Source organism: Urocampus carinirostris, chromosome 1 (assembly GCF_059441175.1).
Source record: "Urocampus carinirostris isolate Australia breed hairy pipefish chromosome 1, RoL_Ucar_1.0, whole genome shotgun sequence".
Taxonomy (NCBI): Eukaryota; Metazoa; Chordata; class Actinopteri; order Syngnathiformes; family Syngnathidae; genus Urocampus; species Urocampus carinirostris.
The window spans coordinates 50,823,558-50,845,247 of record NC_142349.1 but is presented as its reverse complement, the minus strand read 5'-3'; the positions used below and the strand labels follow the sequence as shown (position 1 = coordinate 50,845,247).

General features: G+C 38.2%; 1 protein-coding gene, 1 non-coding gene and 1 pseudogene across 7 annotated transcripts in view; 2 read left to right on the top strand and 1 right to left on the bottom strand.

The window, feature by feature from the left end:
* caskin1 (CASK interacting protein 1) overlaps positions 1-21,690 on the top strand; it is a 124,308-nt gene that overhangs the window by 24,056 nt on the left and 78,562 nt on the right. The window lies entirely within an intron of this gene.
* On the bottom strand, positions 19,296-19,477 carry LOC148375066 (U2 spliceosomal RNA). The gene has a single exon (XR_015848386.1). It is a non-coding gene; the product is annotated as a U2 spliceosomal RNA (small nuclear RNA).
* Positions 20,103-20,226, top strand: LOC148375065 (U2 spliceosomal RNA; annotated as a pseudogene).

Below are 21,690 nucleotides of genomic sequence, written 5' to 3'. Positions count from 1 at the left end.
TTTGTCATTAAACAGTTACAATGTGTCAACAAAGTTAACTGTCCATCATAACAACAGCCCTGCTAACTAGCCCCTAGATAAACAACGTCATGATAAATTAATGTTTTCAGAGATGGTAAGGTGAAGCTGATAATTGCTGTGTGACCTCTTTATTTTATGTGTGTGTGTGTGTGTGAATAAAAGGATAAAGAGAGTGAGGACAGCCGCCATAAGAGAAGAAAATAAATGGGAATTTACTGGCCGGCAGGGATGAAATAAGAGGATGATGGAAAAAGCAGAGAAGTGGGACTAAGGATAAAAGAGAAAGGAAAAGCAAAGAAGCGTTGGAATGTAAAAGAGTAGTGGGAAAAAAAGAAAATGGCTTGAAAAGAGGAGATTGGAATAAAAGGAGAGAAAAATGCAGCGGCAGATAGATATTGAAACGGATGAACCCGGTAGTGGAGGATGCTTGGTGCTTCTGTGAGCCGCGGATAATCATGATGAGTCATGCCCTGGGACGGTGTGGACCACTCCACAAAAACATTACTGACAGTCCCCGGCATGCAACGGCCTTCTGGAGCTTTTCATTATATTATATGTTTGCAGTCATCGGGGAGGCAAAAGCCCTACTCAGTTAGAGGTCAAAGAAGAGCAAGTGCATCACACTATGCACTTGTGATGCTGTTTTTTGATCTTGTTCAATTTCCATAATATTGCAATTCTTTTTTTTTACTCTATTATAAAACAAGGTGTGTTTGTAGACATGAACAAGTATCTTGATATCTGTTTAACAGAGAAAGTAAGGTTTTTCAGTTTGTACATGAAAAGAGGAATTTTTATAAATCATAATCATATAGATAGATATAGGTAAAGCTTTGTTGGCGATAGGAATGAGTGGAGAGGTGTTGCCAAAGGATGTTTAGACACGTTCTAAGAGATGGGCAGGGCACCTGTATGATGCGGCAGGGGTAAACCAGTGAAAGCTGTCGGGCCCTGCTGTTGAACAGAAGAGTGTGTTGTGTTTTTCTTCTTTGTTTATGTATGTGTTTGTCTTGCTGTCTGTCACCCTTCTCAAGGGATATGACGAGGGTAGATAGATAGATAGATATTGGTAAAGCTACATTGTCAGAATAAAGGGCCACGAACGAATACAGACCCACATTTGATAAGTGTACAATTTGGACAATTTCACAAATCTTGCAAGCCTCGCTAGCCACCAAATACTAAGAATGACCTCTTTGTACAATTTTTTTACCTTCTGAATACAGCATCACACTTTTGATTTCTATCTTTCCTTATTGACTAACTGATTAATCTAGCCATTCCTTGTTATCATGCTGGGAAAAGCCTGGATTAACCAGTTTCTCTACTCAAAAAACATAGGGAAAAAGGGGTTGTATCAATGTCAGGAAGTAATATCTGGAACCGTGTATCCCGCAGCAATAAAGCAAAAGTGATAAGCAAGAACACATTGGAATGCGATAGAAGAACTATTCGTAAAAAATAGCCAAATCTGAGACTACTGTGAATTCCAGTTACAGAATCACTTGATTTAAAGCCGCATGCTCAAATTTAAGAACGAAACTTTTGTCGTTGTACGGGTCGCACCGATTTTCAAGCCGTACGTTCAAACAGCCATAGAAATGAATGTATACACGTCAAAACCTGACTACATTGTAAGGGGAATTTGGCGTTGACGCCTTTGGATGCAGAACGTGCCCCTGCTCATTTTTAGTTCAGCTTTAAGTTGTTTATGTTACATATTTTTGAATAATGTGATAATTCAAGTTGGTGATTTTAAAGATTAACACATTTCAGGGCAACCATACTGAAAATAGTCCCCGATTCGTCTTCCCATGTTGTTTTCATTGGTGATTACCAGACCAAATTGCATTAACTTATGGTTTAAGTATAAAGGAAATTTCAGTGACCTGACATTGACGCCGATAATACGGAAGGAGAAGTCAGGTGTTTTTGATAGATAAATTCCACTGCTGCTCATTTCAGATGTATACGTTGATGATTGATTTTTGGGTGAAAAGGTGAAATGTCACAGTCTGTAACCTACTCTTTGCTCCTGTCATATGTATGATACTAATAATGTTGGCAAAAACATCAACTTATTTCTTTTCTAGAAGGCCGTCACAAATGTATTCAGACTAAGGATCGTCCGATACGTGTTTTTACTGTATTAGCATTAAGAGGAGGCCAATAACCAATATTTATACCCAATATACATTTGCTGTAAAAGCTGAAAAATTGGCGTAAGGACATTTTAATAAAGCAAAAACAAATAATATTTGTTATAAATGCAAATAAAACATTAATAGCGCAATGAAAACTTTTACAGTAGATAAATGAGAATTTCAACAAAATTAACGAGTCTAATTTTTCACTTTCACATGACTAATAAGTGTACACGGGGACATCCAATAAAGCCAGGGTCTCAGTCACAATGGTGTCCTGGTTACAGCAATCAGTGAATAACTAATTCGCAACAGCCCTAACTTTCCCTCCAGTCTGTGTCTGAGAAAAGTGCAGATTGCGGACTTCCTGCTTCTGAGGTTCCTCCCCATGTTGCTTAACCAATCAGAAGGCACGGGGTGAGTGGCATCAGAGACAGAAGGCAGGAGAGGACGGTTGCTTGGTGGTGTGCTTAAATTCGGTTTAATCAACTTCATAATATGCTGATACCGAAATACGTCAAATTGCCAAATATTGGTGCAGATAATTGGCCTGCTCGATAATCGTTCGACCTCTAATTCAGACGTCACTGCAGTGTTTTGTTTTTAGACCGCATGCGTTGTAAAAAGAGCATCCTGCTGTTTTCATCAGTGCCGCCACAAAAAAAAAGGAAAAAGACACACCTTATTTAAAGCCGCGCTGTTTAAACTGTAGCAAAAAAGTGGCAGCTTGTAGGCTGTAATTTAAAATAGTCAGAGAAGCAATAGTTACAATAACAAGCTTCAGGAGCCTGGATAATGAGGCTCAGTTAGGGATGGCCACCTGCAGGCAGATTTTTTTGCACATTATTAATATTGATATTATGTTGATGAAATTCCAAAATTTAGTTTACCACTAAATATCACTAACTAATTCGTTGCTGCAAATAATGAGCCTCAAGCAGAACATTTTAATGGTCTTATTATGAAAAATCAATTTTAAGAAAGCTGGAATGCAGGAAGGCTATTAATTAGGGCTCCTGTGGTGCTCCTTCCCACACATTCAGTCTGAAAAACAGCACCCAAGTAAATATTTTATCTACCTATTTCTGTTGTAGTCATTCAACATTGACAACTGATGTTACAAACCGGTCATTAAATCCCTTAACATTGATTTTCCTATTCTAACCGTAACTGATTTTTGCAAAGCTGAGCAGATTCGCTCTGTAGGTCCTTCCCCATGGTAACAGAGGTTCTTAACTCTGTATTTGCATGAGACAGTCTCAAAACTGCCCCCCTACAGCGGGATTTGGACCAAATTGTGGCAACTGGTTATGAGTGGGATGTAGTAACTCTTTTTCAAAATACAGTGGTATCACTTCATGTGAGCACCTCTACACAAGAGAATTTCCACACTATAGTTTTTCAAAGAAAAATAAATCTTGCTCGCTTTGTGAAGGAATATTCAGTTTATGAGCAGTCCCAGAGGCTTACACTAGAAACCGCTCAACACCCTTGACGCCTCATCTCCATCAGCTCGGTTCAGTTTGCGCATGCGCCTCTCGCCATCAAGCACCTTATTCTGCGCCTCTGCGTATACTTGTGGTGTACCTGTATTCCGCATGTCCTTTTTGTGACTTTTAGCAAGTTGTTAGAGGAAGGAATGATGCCAATTGAAATAAAGCAGGTGTTTGTGTGATCGACCAGGGCAACTAGTACAATCAGGACATAGCAAGTGCTGATCACAAAGTAGCAGAAGAATTTACGCTGCGCACCGCTGCAACAATTTCTCAGGGAGGTTATACTCCTGTTGCAAAAATATGAATAAAAATAGCAAAGAGGAGGATGAACCAGAGAATCTGGCGTCTACTAAGGAGATTAGAGAGGTATTGGCTAAGTGGGAAGAAGTTGCCTCTTTTGGTGAAAGAAAAACATCCAGAGAAAGTGGCAACTGGTAGTCAGACGGCTCTTTAATGACGCCTGCCTTATGCTTTTCCATAACATTTTGAAGGGGAGGCAGAAACAAATCTCCTTCGATGTGTTCTTTTTCCCCCCCAATAGACCTGCCAAAAATGATAACGTTGCAAGTCCACCCTAAAAGGGGAACATTAAGTGATGAATGAAAACTGAAACAGGCCAAAGAAAAACAAAAAAATGTGCTTGAAAAAAATCTTGTATGTTTATGCTCATTTAAAGTTACAGTAACTTTTATTATAAGTGTACGCTACAGGGTTACCATGGATCCTTGAAAAGTCTCAGAAGGCATTATTCTAAAAATAAGGGATTCATTGGTATTAAAATGTCTTAAATGCACTTTTCAAAAGACCTAAAAATGTGAACACATTTAAGTTACATTAACAATAACGTAACTTACAAAACGGTGATGTGGTTTCAGTCAAGCCTTTCAGAGCATACACCTGTCTTAGGTATAGCTCCAATACACATAGCAACTTTGGACAAGTTTACTTTGGACCATGAAGAAGTGTAAATTTAATCAGAAGTTGCCGTCAAAGAACCTTCTTCGCCATAGCTCAAATCCGTGCCAGGTACAAGTCACACTGTTTTGTTTGCAAGAAATATTAGTTTTTGTTTTGTTTGTGTCAAATGTGAGTTTTGGATCGACTTGGTCTTAAATTTCAAAAGGCATTAAAAAGTCTTTGATAGTCTTGAATTTACCTTGCCTTCAGCAATAGGAACTCTGCGTTTACTACCAACATATCATCTTAAGTATTGCACGGTCACTCCTCCTAACATCACACACCCCACACCCCCACTCCCGCTCCTGTTACGGCACCTCACAACAAACTTGCGTTTTATTTAGTTAATATTGTCTCATTTACCTTATTATGTTTTTTTAATGTTTAAATAGTAGTTGAATGTGTTTTTAGTGATCAGTAGGATGTTTTTTTTAGAGCTATTTAGGCTTCACTTTGATCTATTTGGGAAGTCAGGAAAAGAACAATTAGTTTTTAATTATTTCATTTTGGGAAAATATGCTCATTACACGAGCAATTCGAGCTATGAGACTTATCCTGGAATTAATTCAACTATTTTGTAGAGGTAACAATGCACCTTAGAATATATTGCCAGTTCTAACTGAAGGAAATTATATTTTAATTATTTTTTTGAATCTTGTTTTACTAATTAAGTCATTATTTATTCTGGAGTGTCATGTCTAATCTTGTTGCAATGTTCAGATTGTTATCAATACTAATAGAGAACATTCTATTCTATTTTTGCATGGCAGTAAAGCACCTTATTATATATGATGTGGACAGCAGTTGACTTTTTCAGCTGCTTGATAGTGCAGAGATAATCCACGAGATCTATTAAGGAGCTACTGAGTACCTGAACAGCTCCAAATACCCACATCCTAATTGGTGTCAATGTGTATGCTGAGTTTCACCTTTCAAGCTTGAGGGAATGGACCCCTTAAGTTTTACAAAAAATTCGAGATGGCTTCAAAGTCTTACCAGACCATTTTAACACTGTAAGTCAACCGTTTAGCTGCAGAAATCTTACTTCAAAAGAGATTCACACCATTTTCAAGCACACTATTACTTTTATTCAACCCTGGCTCTTTTGGTGTAAGGCATCTTTAAATATTTATCGTGTTATAATACTCGAAAAGTGCTTACTGATTGGAACATACAAATGCTTTAGCATTTTGCACCAGCTGCAATTTTTTAATGCCAGACAGTGGGAGACTAGGGAGAAATACATTACAGCAATGGAGACTTGTGATAATCTCAGCATCAGATTGAGACAGAAAAAAAGCTGTTCTATAGCTATAATATGTATGTTAAAATAAATGTATTTTTTAAAATCTGAAGTTTTCTTTCTTACATCTTTTTTCCCTACATCACTGTGTACATGCAGGAAGCCTTAGCAGTGCTTCACTTGTGTACACCTATGATGAGAGAACGGGATGGCTCAGGAAAGGATAAGGGCTGCTTGTTTGCTGTGGTTTTATGTCCCGCAGTGTGTGGTTCTAACCCAAAGCTGACCTATTCCTGGCTAAAATCGCTGACGGCATTATGATGAACTTGTCACTTCTATCCCACTTTTTTTCCCAAACTGTCTGATCTCAGCCCATGTGTTGTTGTTGCTTAATGACCTCTGTTGTTTTCTCTCTTCACTAATGATCTGACATTTTAGGCATCCCCCTTCTTATTTGCCCTCATTAGATTTTTGCAAGATGTTAGCAGTATAAATTTGTTGCAACACTTACCTATTAAGCTGCATGTTTTGGGCCATCTTTCAACTTGTTTTGGAATTTATATTTATATTTTTCCATCAAATAGGATAACATTTACCTGAAGACAGGTGCTTGAAATCCTTGAAAATTGTTGAATTTTAATTTTAATTTTCCTCTGAGGGTTGGGTTTTGCCATAGCATTAAATCTTCCATTGTGATTAACGGCATTAGTTTACATAGTATTTTCCTACAAAGTGTCCTCTCCCCCTTCCGGTCGTTCCTGAGAGGACAAGTGCATGCTACACTTAAATATGGCACTACAAAATGTGTTTGAGTACAAGGATCATGTATCACTTTTTGACATTTATTATGAGCCATGTAAAAAAAATGAAAGTATGAATAAATGAAAGTTATTCCAGTGGTAAATTGTAAGTAAATTGTAATAGGAAGACTTACAACATCGGTACAATTGGTACTCATTGCCTCCCTGCTTGGCGCTCGGCATTAAGGGTTGGAATTGGGGGGTTTGGTCACCTAATGACTCCCAACACAGCAGTTGGGTCTAAAATGGCGGCGCCCTGTTCGTCTGCTGCTACAGATGCATCAACATTTCGTTCTGTGTGCATGGGCACAAGAATGGCAATAAAAGTAAATTCTTCTTCTTCTTCTTCTTCTTCCTGTAATTGAAAATGTAAGCTACATATTATAATTTTTAGCCAAAGCCCATATGGGGAGAGATTTAGCCTGAAAATATTTACCTGTATTGTTCAAATATAGTCACGGTTTTACTCAAGATTGAAAAATCATATGTCTTGATAAATGCTCTCGCAATATTTAAAATCACACATGTAAATCGCATATATATTTGTGACTCTGCAAAATGCATGATTTACACCAGATTTCCTTTTGTAATGGTGCTGGAGAAATTGATAAATTCGCCTTAAAAGTCCTTAAAATCTAAATGGATCACTGGGAAAACGTCCGAATAAGTCGGACAGGGAAAATAAATTACATTGTCGTTGCACATTTTATGTGCCAAGACCTTCGTCCATACTGTGTGGTGTAAAATGTCGGATTTCGGAATATGGTCTACAATTTGGAGCCTTGTTATATTATACCGTCAATGACGTTTTCTTTTCCTCTAAATTATATCACAGTCATCAATTACATCAAATCGCAATACCTGTAAAGAATCCTGATATAAATCAAATTGGCACCTTCATATCGTGATACAATCGATCGTGACCAAAGCATATCGTCCCACCCCTAGTACAAACCCCAGATTCTATTTTAGCATTTTATGCCCCCCACGTTCCTGTCCTTGTCCTCCACTTCCAACGCGTTCTGTAATACCAGAAGCTATACTAACACCCCGTGACTAAAATATCATCCGAGTGTATGACACATTGTGCCGCCATTAATTTACGTTTCTTGTTTTGACAAATTTGAATGACTAACCAGTCATACGCCTACATTGATAATTGTGCACATCTCAGCCCGTGCTTGGAAACATTGCTTAAAATTGTGGCCAACCAACATGCATGTGTGTGCATGCATCTTGTGTGTTTGTGTGATGAACTAGTTTTAAGCAGCAATCACAGGGTTCCCTTGAGGCCTGGACTCTGGAGTCTATTATCACGTTCAGCACAACATAGGCATGTTAAAAATTAACAATAATTCATAACTGTCATTTTATCTATCACCTTTAAATGAACATTTTGTATCATTTGGTGGTAAAGATAAACTTCATTCATTAAAAAAAAACAACATGGGTTTGAATACTGAGCACAAGTACATTAACAATTTAATGGACATTTTTAAAAAATATTTGTCGGCGGAGAAATGCGTATTTATTTTACATAACATGACCCTCAGGGCGGCACGGCGGCTAAGTGGTTAGCGCGTCCGCGGCACATTTCTGAGGTCATGGGATCAAACCTTCCTGTGTGGCGTTTGCATGTTCTCCCCATGCTTGTGTGGCTTTCCTCCAGGCACTCCAGTTTCTTCCTACATTCCAAAAACATGCATGTCAGGTTAATTTGCTGACCCAAATTGTCCCTAGGTGTAAATGAGCGAGTGAGTTGTCTGTCTCTGTCTGCCCTGCGACTGGCTGTCAACCGGTTCAGGGTGTCCCCTGCCCACTGCCCGAAGATACCTGGGATGGGCTCCAGCACCCCCACGACCCTACTGAGGATAAGCGGTGCAGATAATGGATGGATGGATGGATTAGTTCTGAGCTTCTTCCATGATTGTGCAGCTCTTTGAGACTCTCAAATACATGTGACTTGACTTCTATGTGACCTTGGAATGTAATTGAGTAAATATTTATTTTCCGGATTTAAAGCAGATGATTGATTCCTTCAAGTAAGAGTAAACAGTATGTTGCATCACAACTTTCAGGCACTCAAATCCTAAAAAATACTGTGGTAAAACATGTCATTTGTCATGTCATTCGCTGCACCGCTTATCCTCAGTAGGGTCGTGGGGATGCTGGAGCCCATCCCAGCAATCATCGGGCAGTGGGCAGGGGACACCCTGAACTGGTTGCCAGTCAATCGCAGGTGGTAAAACATTAAAAGTAAAAATGTGGTAGTTGGTCACTTTAAAGCTCCGTAGTAGGTATTTTTTTCTGGTGCTTTGTAGTTTTTGTTTTTTTTTGGTTGCTCCACTCAGTGCATTGACATGTAGTGGTCAAATATTATACAGTTATCCTTTAAGGTCACAAGTAGACTCTGTTAGAGCTGTACATAAAATGAAAATTCCAGGATGCTATTTTAAAATGTATACTCATTATTTCTTTTTTTAGAACTGCAATTTTCATATAATTTTCATGCTTGTTTTCTTTGTTCTTTGTTAGTGTAGCATAAACACGGGGGAGAAAAGGCGACTATCTGCTTCAAATACAGTCCACATGCCAAATAAACCCCAAAAAGATGGAAACAAAAGTAGTGTTTATTCGAGCCCAACTAAGATAAGCATGTACTTGGTGAATGAACTGCTTGAAATCATGAATTTAAACCAGTAGATGGCAGCAGAGAGTAACTCAGTTTCAGATTCCTGACATCAACTTTAAGGGCTGTATGTGTACAATGGGGAAAAAAATTCATCTATACTTTTAGTTTTTAAGGTACGCCAAAATGAGAATTAAAATGAGCAACTATTGAATAGAATATTGAATTTTATTTCTATTTTAAGTATCTTTTTAAAAAGCATTCCTAAGTAAATTAATAAACAAGAAAAGCACTTTAAATGAGCAAAAGTAACTGCAAACAGAACAAAAAATATTTAACGTAATATGTGTTTTTTTTGTACTCGATTTTTATTTTTTTTTTTACAAATTTTTGTACCTGTACTCTTTGCTGTGTAAAAGTGTTTTGTTTTATTTTTCTTTCTGTTTTGGGGAGTTAGGAGATCGGATCTATCGATTTTCAAAAACTTTAAGCAGGTCTACAATACAAAGTAAGGTACAAGGTGTAATGCATTTATATAAATACTTTTCTGAAATTCTGTATTTTATTTTTGTAATATCTCAAAACAAAATAGCTTTGGCGGGGTATATAAACAAAAACAATAGGTTGACAACCACAGAGGAAGACGACCTTTCACAGTAAAGTCAGGTTGGTGATTCAAAACACAGCAAGTGTGTTTGGGATTAAAAAAAATCTTGTGCTCATTTTTAAATTAACAATAACACAGCCTCTTGCATCTTTATGTTTTCCATGATGATGGAGATCTCACCTTATGGAGTCCTGTCCTCACTGCAAAATAAAGCATAATCTGGCATAATGAGCTCCTCTCAAGGCCATCATCTGCTTAGCTGTACAGAACACTGATGGATTTAGTTGGCTGTGGTTGTATATATTTACTGAACCTTAAATATGACATAAGCGAGTCAGATTACTTTTAAATAATTCAGTGCGATACCATATAAATACATTTTCAGATGCATTGTCCCTGAGAACTAAAACATAAAAATATTTTTTATCTTATTTGTATAACCCTTCAACTGAGATTTTTTTCCTTCCAAAAAAAAATCTTCAAGAGGGAGAATGATAACTTTGTCTGCACGTCCAAAGGGACGTGATAGCGATGGTGACCAAAATAGTGTGATCGGTCTGTGCAGCCCTTTGAGACTCTTTGTGATTAAGGGCTATACAAATAAACATGACTTGACCCGAATCACGTCACCGGAAACATCGGGTGCTGAAAAGTTCTTGCAAAGTTAATGCATCGTTCATGCAAGTTCAGTGTTCTTGCAATAACATTTTATTTTGCAAGCAAAGTGCCTATGTCTTTATGGAAAACATGTTTTGTATATTGTAGGTATCAAAAACATATACATTGGAACCTCGGTTCTTGACCATAATCTGTTCCAGAACCCTGTCCGAAAACCGATTTGGTCGATCACCGAAAATCGTTTTTGCCATTAAAAGTAATGTAAAATCATTTTAATCCGTTCCAACACCCTGAACGCTTACAATGAACGTAAACATGAAGCTAACCCAGGCTAATCGTACGTTCGCGTTAGCGTAATCTTCCGTACGAAGGATCACGCTAACATGAACGTGTACAACTAAAGAAATCAGGTCGTTTACATGTCATTTAGCACCCGGGTCTCAACTAAAAGTGGTGAGCGGTTAAAGGATAAAGAAAAGAATTATGAATAGGATTTCTTACCTTTGTGGTGCTCAGCAGAAGCCATGCTGTATGTATAGCAAGATCGGAAACTCGCACACCTTCTTCAAATTTTGCTATTATTTCTTTCTTAAATGCAATAGTTGTACGCACTAGCCTTCTTTTTTCACCTGTAGCAACTTTGCTGCTTGCACCGACCTTCTTGAGAGGCATAATTAGGGGCTAAAACACTCCGTTCACCGATATTTAAAGCGAAAGCAAAAAGAAGTGCACGCGCACGTCATAACAGTTCTTCACGAGGGGTGGGGGCAATCTACACCCGTACGCCGCTCAGCATCGCCCTTAGCGTACCGGCGTTCGAACTCCGATTTTTTGAACGAAAAGCGAAGCAAGAATTTCTCGAAATCTTTGGTCGAGAACCGATTTGTTCAATCTGAGAGGCGTTCGAAAACCGATGTTCCACTGTATCTAAAAAAGCACCAAAGTGGAAGCTCTGCCTGAAATACATCCTTTCACAAAGAGCTTTATTTTTTAGAAGTTTTTTCAATAAACTTAGCAATGTTAAACTGTTGTTTACTAAACAATAGTAAAATACTTATTTTCAATTATAAATGAGGGTTGACGCTTGCTTTTAATTAGTCGTAGGCCTGTATAGCTATAGAACTACATTTTCTTTAGTGCTTCAAACATGAATCAAAATAGCATAATTTGGTTGGCATCTGCTCTTCCCATTTGAGAGAAATGACTGGCACTGAATAATTTAAAAGCTAAATTGTAAATTTTGTGAGCTGTATGTCAACAAAAGCCATTACACCATATATGCCATTACAGCAAGGTTGTTACTTTTAGATCTTTAATTAGACTTTACTAGCACTAGTCACAGGTTACATATTTAGTTGCCTTATCTCATCTTTGCATGGCATAAGAGTCCTGTCTCAGCTATCCTCAAACGTTTTGACTTCTCAGGGTTAACCCAAAGGGCCCATTTGAACCCTCTTTTGTCATTTTAAGGGAATGTCACTGCCGGCGCTACAGTTCTGGATGATATTAAGCTGAACAGACAGTAAAGATGAGGTGATGTGTCACTCTATAGTATCTCATTCAGCAATATTCTGTAGTCATTCACAGTAAATGGAATTCCATCTATTTGAGTTTTGGTTGATTCAAAAGCAAAAAGAAAAAGCAAGACAGCATCTTATCTAATCTTTATATGTCACTACGTCAATTCCAACCCAGAAAAATGAATAAGCAAAACCTTGTTGACTCAAATAGGGTGACCCAACTACTTTAAGCCCTCTTATTGTGATTTTGAAAGCAGTATATTAATAAGTTTAGTTTAATATTATGCATATATTTTATTTTATTGGAATAAATAATTGGAAAAGTCACTCAGCCCTTTGTTTATTTAGTTTTTTTATATTTTTATTTATTTAATTACATATTTAAAGTAGAGCAACTTTACCTGATAAAGAGCCTTTGAGGTAATATGTCACAAAAGAAAAGGACGTAACACCACAAAGATTACAACAACTAGATCACATGTGTCAAACTCACGGCCCGCGGGCCACATCCGGCCCGGCATACAATTATATCCGGCCCGTGAAATCCTTTTATACACATCTACTATAATGGCCCGGGTCTATGAAACCCTGATAACTTTCAAATTATACTCGGATACTAAAAACCACAATGGCCGAGAAAATTATGTTAACTAACATTGCCGGTAAACCCGTGTGTCTTATTTGTGGAGATTTTGTGGCCGTAATTAAGGAATTTATGTGTAAAACGGCACTACAAGACAAAACTTCAGAGTAAGCTGAAAAACCTTCAATCCAGAGAAAAGATACAGAACGTTGAAGAGTTAAAGAAGAATATGAAGATGTTTTTCACTAAAGCAAATTCCCAAAGTGAAAAGCACAAATTTTATTTATATTTTCCGTTTTTTTCATATTTTTATTTTTATAGTTTTGACAGGAGATATTTTTATGGAGCTCAACAATTTTTAATTCTTTTAATGTTTAAGTTTGTTAATTCTGGAATGATATTCCTGACTGTTTTAAATTCACATTTATTTATTTAAAAAAAAGGAAAGTGTATTCAATGAATATTTATCCTGTTTGGCCCGCGACCAAAGGTGTGGTTTGAGTTCTGGCCCTCTGTATAATTCAGTTTGACACCCTTGAACTAGATGATGAATGTGCTGTATGAGAATGTTACGAGTAAACATGGAAACCAATACGATCTGTTTTATGTGGGGGAGCAAACCTCTCCCCCCAAAAATGGCTTGGAGAGAGATGGGCGCCGCCAGGGTGTGCTTGCCCAAGACACACCACAGGAACTTCAAACTAAATTAAATGATTAAAGGAAAATGAGATAATAAAACATACATTTAATTGACCAAAACATAATATTTTGCTATTAAAGTTAGTACAATCAAGTGTGCTAATGGTGATTTTCTAGTTTACTCCACACTTAATATATAATAAAATTATAATAAAAAAAAAATGAGTAACAACGAAAGCTAAAAATGGATACCTGTGGTGTTTTTTTTAAAGTTGGGGTGTGTCTTTTTGAAAGTTAAAAGTAGAATATTTTAGTAAAGATATTTACTATGTATACTATACAAAGGCCAAAAGATGGAATGAAGAAAAGGGACTGAGAAGCATAATGGACTGCACACATGGCCTTTATTGATCACTGAGTCATGTGATCTTCCTCATGATGTGTGATAGTCTCCTGGAAGTCCCCCTTTGATTTCCTACAGCCGGCTGTCTCCAAGTGTCGTCAGAATGTCTCTTTGTACTAGGGGTCGAATGATTATAAGCACCGATATTGGGGAATTTGACGCCAGTTTTATTTATTTGAAGGGGCAATTTAAAACTGGTTTATTCAGGCACAGATGCAGATCAGATCAGATCAGATCTACTTTATTGTCATTCTAGTACACGTGTATACAGAACGAAATGTCGATACATCTGACCCGCACAGTTTCCTTGAATGTACAGATATAAGTAAAAGTTGTATTGTATTATGGCTACGTATAGTATTTTACCATAGTGCCGATAGTGCAAGAGGAGTAGCTAACCAGATGTGCAAAATGGGCAGTCAGGTTAACAAGTCAGGTAAACAGTAACATTAACACTGTAACAATAACGCTGTAAGTACAATAGTGCAGAGAGCAAATGTGCAAGGAGCCTCCCTCTCTCGCTTTCTGTCTCGGACTCGCCTTCTGATTGAATATGCGACCGGGGGCGGAGTCACTTAAAGAGGAAGAATAACGTTTGAGCAGAGTAAACACCGGCAGCGCTGCTAACTCCCGACATGCCTGTGAATCAAGTCTGCTTAATAATAATGATAAAAAGTTTGTGGCAGAAAAGGGTGTGTGTGATCAAAATATAGCGTAAAAAGTGTAGCTAACTTAAATTAAAGTCATGTTGGTTGTATTGGCATTTTTATTTATTTATTGTAAAAGAAAAAATCATCAGGGAGCTATTTCAGTTTTTATGTATCTTTATACAAGTTGCTGCTAAACCTAATTTGATTTCCTGCTGTGTTAGTTTTTGTTTTAAGTGAAATATTAACCATGTTAAATTTATTAAATTTCTAATTTATTTACTGTAAAATATTTCAGAGAGCTATTAAAGTTTTATCTTTTGCACTGTTTAATACATCTTATGCCAATTTTGAAGCTTTTACAGCAAATGAATATCGTGTCCAAATATCAGTTATCTGCCTCCTCTTCATACTAATAATCTGTATCGGCCTTTGAAAACCTACAGCGGTTGATCTTACTTTGTACTGAATCCATTTTGATTTTCCATAGTTCATTCACCATATACAGTGTGTACACTGGTGATACTGTAATATAACATAACGGATACTACCACAGTATTATTAGTATTATAATGCAGGTACACGACTGTAAACATACCTGTAAACCTTGGTCTATTGTGTTATTAAATTTCAATTCCCCTTATTAATTGATAATAAACCATACAAACCCAACATGGCACTTGTTTACTCATGGCAAGACAGACTATGTATTGTAAAAGATATATTGTGTCAACACATTTATTCTATTCACCTTATAAATAACACAAACAATTATTTCTGCATATTTATTTGCTTTTCCCCCTTTAGCAGTAATTTTAGTGTTGCTTATACTAGGATAACATTTGCTAGTGTATCTGACAATATCTCTTAGACGATCTGGATTAGAGCCGAAACGGGTAACAAGAGATCAGTCTAACAAATATAGTTTTTAAAAATCTTATTTTTTTTGTTATATGGTTTTCACAATTTTAAAAAAAGGGGAATATTTACAAATTGACATGTTTGTATGAAGGATATTGAGTAAATAATCAAACATTCATCAAAATAAAAGAACATAAGTACATACATATTTAATATTTATTTTATTAATCTTACCTTTCATTATTTTTCTTTTTAAGTACTGTATTCTATGAGCAGCTATTTGCAGTGATATCATGTAATAAAAATCATATTCACATCTCTTGCAGCATCATCCTTGATGAAAGTTTTTGCAATTTTTTTGAACCACAAAACAAGACTTTTCTACTGAAGTATAAAAGGGACATGAGAAGTGACATTTAATGGCGAATAACACAGTAGGTGCATGGACATGCAGTGCATGACACCAAACCCGCGTCTTTAGCTGCACATGTGTATTGTTGCTTTGACAAACGTCGGACTGCAGCAAGATAACCTTGACAGCGGGAGAGAAAGGTGTTGCTAGGTAACTATAAAGTGCATGAGCGCTACTAACTTTTTCAGCTGGCCTTAAAGCTGATGATAAACAGGACATAAATCAAATATTTTCCACCACGATATGGCTTTTGTAGCCTCTGTGGATGAAGTGCTTTTGTTCTCCTTTGTATATCTATAAGAGTAGCAATTTGCGATCCATATTTAAATAGAAGCAGCACGGCGGCACAGTGGTTAGCGTGTGTGCGGCACAGTTCTGAGGTCATGAGATCGAACCTCCTATATGGAGTTTGCATGTTCTTCCAGTTTCCTCCCACACTCCAAAAACATGCATGTCAGGTTCATTGGCCAGTCCAAATTGTCCTTAGGTTTGACTGAGCGAGTGAGTTGTGTGTCTCTGTGTGCCCTGCAACTGCCTGGCAACCAGTTCAGGGTGTCCCATGCCCACTGGCCGAAGATAGCTGGGATGGGGTCCAGCACCCCCGCGACCCTACTGAAGATAAGCGGTGCAGATAATGGATGGATGGATATTTAAATAGAATTGAACCACACTTAATTTGTTAAAAAAACACAATACATAAGCCGCAAACCTTTTGAGACTGTTGTCAAACTTTATTTATCAAAATTGAAAATGGTCAAACATATTGAGGTTCAAATCCACGAGGACTAGCACAACAGAAAGGGAGTATTGACACCGATACATGAAAGCAATACCAATTAGTCGGTCATTTAAGAGTTTGTTAAAGGGTTCGTATGTGTGCCAGAAATCCTTGAAAATAATTGAATTTTAATGTGTTTTCAAGGCTGGAAAAGTGCTTTAATTTTAAAGTAAAGTGCTTGTAAATGCTTAAACTTTTTTCCACTTTTTTCAACAAGCCCGCTTAAAAATGACGTCGGTACTGCTCTCTGATAACTTTGCTATTGTATTTGCTCTTTCTTCATTATTAACTGCGGCTGGCATTAGTTTTTGTACGGCATTGTCCTATGAAGCGTCATCGCCATTTACAGGTTGTGCCCAAGAGGACAGGTGTATGTTACACCTAAAAAGAGCACTATGAAATGTTTATGAGTGCAAGGATTACGGATCAATCATGGACGATTATTATTACACCTAAAAAGAGCACTATGAAATGTTTATGAGTGCAAGGATTACGGATCAATCATGGACAATTGTTATTGGCCATGCAAATTGTTAAGGTAGCATTTCCCAGTTATAAATTCTGATTGGAAGAACTTCCTGCAACTAGAAATGTAAGTGATATGTCAGTGTAATCTATAACCAACACCTGTAAGGTGAGATATTCGTCTCAAAAACAAGTACAACTAAAAATCTAAAAAACACATGATAAATGCACACACAAGCTTAAAAATCGCATACATTTTTTTGGTTTTGCAAATCATACTATTCACACTGGATTTTTATCTTTTAATAGAACTGGAGAAACTGGAAAATTGGCTTTGAAAGTCTGTAAAAAGGGCTTTATTTTTTCCATGAAGAAGGTGTGCAAACCCTGTTGTTGCTTAAGTAAGTAAATTCGATTTTTAATGTTCTCAAAGTGCCTTGCCAATAGGCTAATGCCACTAAAGGATGGCAATGGCAACAGCCATATGTCAAGTGTTCAGAATTCATTAGCTGTATGTTGGCACTAGATCGATTATTTGGTTGTGTTTTCCATTTACTATTTGTGCACAATCATTGCTTTGCTTGAGCTCTTCCTGTGCCACCTTCCGCCCGCCCTTTGCTCTTTGCCCATCAGGCGCTCCTGTCTCCGCGCTCTAATTTAATCAGCCAACTTCCTGTTTACCTGCTTCTGAAGTCACAGTTATGACAGTGTGTGTGTGTATGAGTTTGTCTGCAGCTGAGCAAATGTGATTATCCATCATCCTAACCAGTGCGGCCGTCCTTTCGTGCTTTCTCTTCCATGCTCACATTTTGAAAACCAGCTTGGTGGCCTTGCCCTGAGACTGGGAGGTTGCTGGTTCGAGCCTCAGCCGGGTCATACTTAAGACTTATAGCACTGGTACCGATTGCCTCCCTGCTTGGCATTAGGGGTTTGGAATTGGGGGGTTTGGTCATCTAATGATTCCTAACACATCAGTTGGGTTCAAATGGACCCATGAGAATCTGATAGTAAGAATGTGGATACCATTATAACTGAAAACATTTTTTACCAAGTGATGCTTAATAGAGAGGCATTCTGAGAACATTATACCCATGCTCCATTTCCCTCCACCACTCCTGTTGGAGGTTTTGCCACAGATGTTTGTGGAGAGCTTTAAAAAGGTTACAACATGTGTATTTATAGCACATGGATTCAGCTGCGTGCAACTCTGACTTCCATTGAACCAGAAAGATGGATAGTTTGGCAGCAAATGTACGCTGAAACATGTTGTGACACTTTGCAAACAGTACATTTAGTTTGACAGGGTTTTTCACATTTTAAGTGTACATGCAGCAAGTACGTTAAATAGTAGTCTGTGTAGTCTTTTGCACAGGCTCTGTCGCTTCCATGCTAAGATAACTTTAGGGGTCATCGATCCTTTAAATGCCAACTTCTCAGTTAAGAAAATAGCGATTTAAAAACTGGTTCACTTATCATATGTGGAAACGACACACGACCATATTATCACGGATCCCCTAACCGCCCAGGTCGTTGGGGCACCTATGACGACACAACTCTGAACAGCTTACTTCACTGCTGACGGGTTTTGGGTTGTGGCAAAGTTGGCACTAGTCCATTTGTTTATGTTGTCAACCCAGTTGTGTTTCTGTCCTTTTGGACTGTGCCCTGGAACGTGATTTTGGCAGGTCCTGATGTTATTGTGACATGACCATTGTACTGCAGTTTTCATCTGTGCACAGTTGATAACAGTTCTTCATAGGGTCCAATGTACCCTCTGATGGTGTTTGGCTCTGTTCCTTTCCAGAGTCCATGCTTTGCTAGCTTAGAAGAAGATGGAAGTAACCAGTGCTTGCATGAGTCTGATCTTTGTTTTCCTTGCTATATTTTTGTCTAGCCAGATGGGTTTAAGTCACATTTACATCAAAAGTATCAGAATGTTTCACAAACATATCTTGAATAATTTTACCGATAAATACCGTAAATTCCGGACTATAAGCCGCTACTTTTTTCCCAAACGATCCCCTGCGGCTTATTCAGTGATGCGGCCAATTTATGTAATTTTTCTAACAGTCGCCAGCGGCGCTCGAGTTCAAGGCACATGACCCAGCTTACAAGCTAAACGCAATCGGACAGTCCGATAAAGAAGGAAACAGAGCTACTGCACACAACGAGCGTGTTGCTAGCGTGTTTTTGAATTAGGGAGCGTGGGACGAAGTTTATATGACAAAGTTTCTTTCCCATACTAAAGGAGGGCAACTTTGATGACGACAGTTATAGGGAGGAAGATGAGAACGTTTTACCGTGATGGGGGTTTTGGGGTTTTTAAGGGTTATTTATCTATCTTCGTTATTCATTATTCATTATCCGTTATCGGTCAGTTCATAATACGCTACAAAGCCTAGGAGCCGGGACACTTACTCTCAGCCAAAAGGCCAAGCTAAGGTCCTAGCCCTAAAGCCTTGCTGCGATCATTGCGAATGCACCATTCCCGGAGGTACTGCAATACCGGGCCGATGCGTGGAGTGGACAGAGCAAGCTCTTATTCCATCTCCGGAATACAAAAATCAAAGATCATGGCAATCAGTGCGAAAGCACCGTTCCCAAAAGGCCAAGCTAAGGAACTAGCATCGGTCCTAGCATTAAAGCCTCGATATTCATTATGATCATGGTATCTCCCCTGCCAGGTAGGCCAAATCGTGATTTCTATAAGTACGGCATGTTTTTTTTAACAGACACTCTAGCCGTATTGCGAGCGTCTTATTAGTAGCGTTTTGCTACCCTTCACAGGCACGGTTTGGGATGAAAGTTATAATATTATTATTAAAGCTTTGAAAACTCTCTCGGAGTACCGTCTTTCTTTGTAAATATGTGTAACCATGTATAATATCTATTTGCAACTGTATGTTTTTGTCATGTATTTATTTGTATTTATTTTGGACACTTATTCTGATAAGTCTTGCACTGACCAATTAAAAAGAAGGGGCGTAACAGACACGGGGGATGACGGGAAGTGTGGACCGGTAAAGGTGAGTGTTTGTGGACGCGGCAGACAAAGGTGGATATATATTTTTCCCATCCTTTCTTTTGGAAATATACACTTTTTTCCCTTGGATTACTTTTAACGGGACCCGGACTCTGCAGGTCTGCATCCAATCCTAACTACCGGTATAATTTTCCGTTCATTTTGCCGGCTGTGGTTTTTAAACTGTGTACTGTGGTTGGTGAACTGAGTACTTTGTGCTTAGCCGGCTGTGGCTGTAGAACTGAGTACTTTATGTTCTGGCTGTTGTTTAGGGACTATGTTCAGTTGATGTTTGCAATTGGGAGATGGAATAAGAGCTTGCTCTGTCCACTCTACGCATCGGCCCGGTATTGCAGTACCTCCGGGAACGGTGCATTCTCACTGATCGCTGCTTGGCCCTGTGGCTAGGACCTTGGCTGGGAGCAAGTGTCTCGCCCTCTTGGCTTTGAAGTGTATTATGATTTGACCGATAACGGATAATGGATAATTGATAAAGAATATAGAACAATAAACCTCTACAAAATCACCCTCAGTTAAAATCGCGGGACTCAAAGTAGGCTTAGGGTTAATTTTGTGATTGTGTTACGTGTTTTAATGTGGGCGCATGCGGCTTATATACAGGTGCGGCTTGTGTAAGTACAAAAGCGGTTATCCACTTAAAATGTGGTGGGTGCGGCTTATATTCAGGTGCGCTCTACAGTCCGGATTTTACGGTATTAGGTAATGCATCAGCAACAAAATATTACCACATGTTTTCATATAAATAAAAATGGGGAGGGGAGATGTTGCAGCAGACTGGTACATTTGGACAAAATTTATCAACTCAAAATGATTTTCAGCAGTTTGTTTTGTGTGCTTGTACGTATGCCTGACAATGGTGGGGCATGTTCCTTATGAGATAAGATGGCGTGCTGGGTGATCTCCAGGGACGAGGACATCACTGAGCTCCTGGACAGGCTGAGGAGCAACTTGTTGCAGAGGATGGATCATAAGCATAATGTCTCAGAGGTGTTTTAACAAATTTAAATGAATTTCAAGGGCAGTCAAATATATCAATTCATTCATCCTCCTCGAACTGCCTGCATACTCTAGGCCGGTCATGTCAAATATATAGCCTGTAGGCCAGACCCAGTCCAACAGATGATTTAATCTGACCGTCCAAAATATCTGAGTATGTCAAAAAAGGAAGTGAGTCCGTAGATTATGTATATCTGTCTCCAAGCACTCACTCATGGCTCAAGGATCCCTTAACCGCCAGGGTTGTAGAGATACCATTTCCTGTGGTAAGTCTTGGGCAAGAAGAGCCTGGCGGCGCCCATCCTTTTCCAGGTTGTTTATTTGGTAGGGGTTTGCTCCCCAATGGGAAACATATAGCACTGTTTTCCATTGTTACCAGTAGCTGAAGAAGCCTCCTGATTTGACCCAGATATAGCACCTTCACAATCTGGTCGCCGTTTATTTTCGGTGTACAGCGCCATCTTTCTCTTCAAAGATGAGCCGGACCTCGGCACTGACGTGCAGCTGCCTTTGTGTGACAATATTTATACTAGAAACTAAATCACTGAGGACATTTTTAGTATCACACTGTACAATACATTTGTGGCTTTCATATTTCTGTTGAAAAATAAACTTTGTGGTGATGACATTACATCCTTTGCTTTTGTAAAATATTGAAAGCATGGGTATTTGATTCCTGTACTCTACTGGACTGTCTCAGAAAATTAGAATATTGTGATAAAGTTCTTTATTTTCTGTAATGCAATTAAAAAAACAAAAATGTCATACATTCTGGATTCATTACACATCAACTGAACTATTTCAAGCCTTTTATTATTTGAATATTGC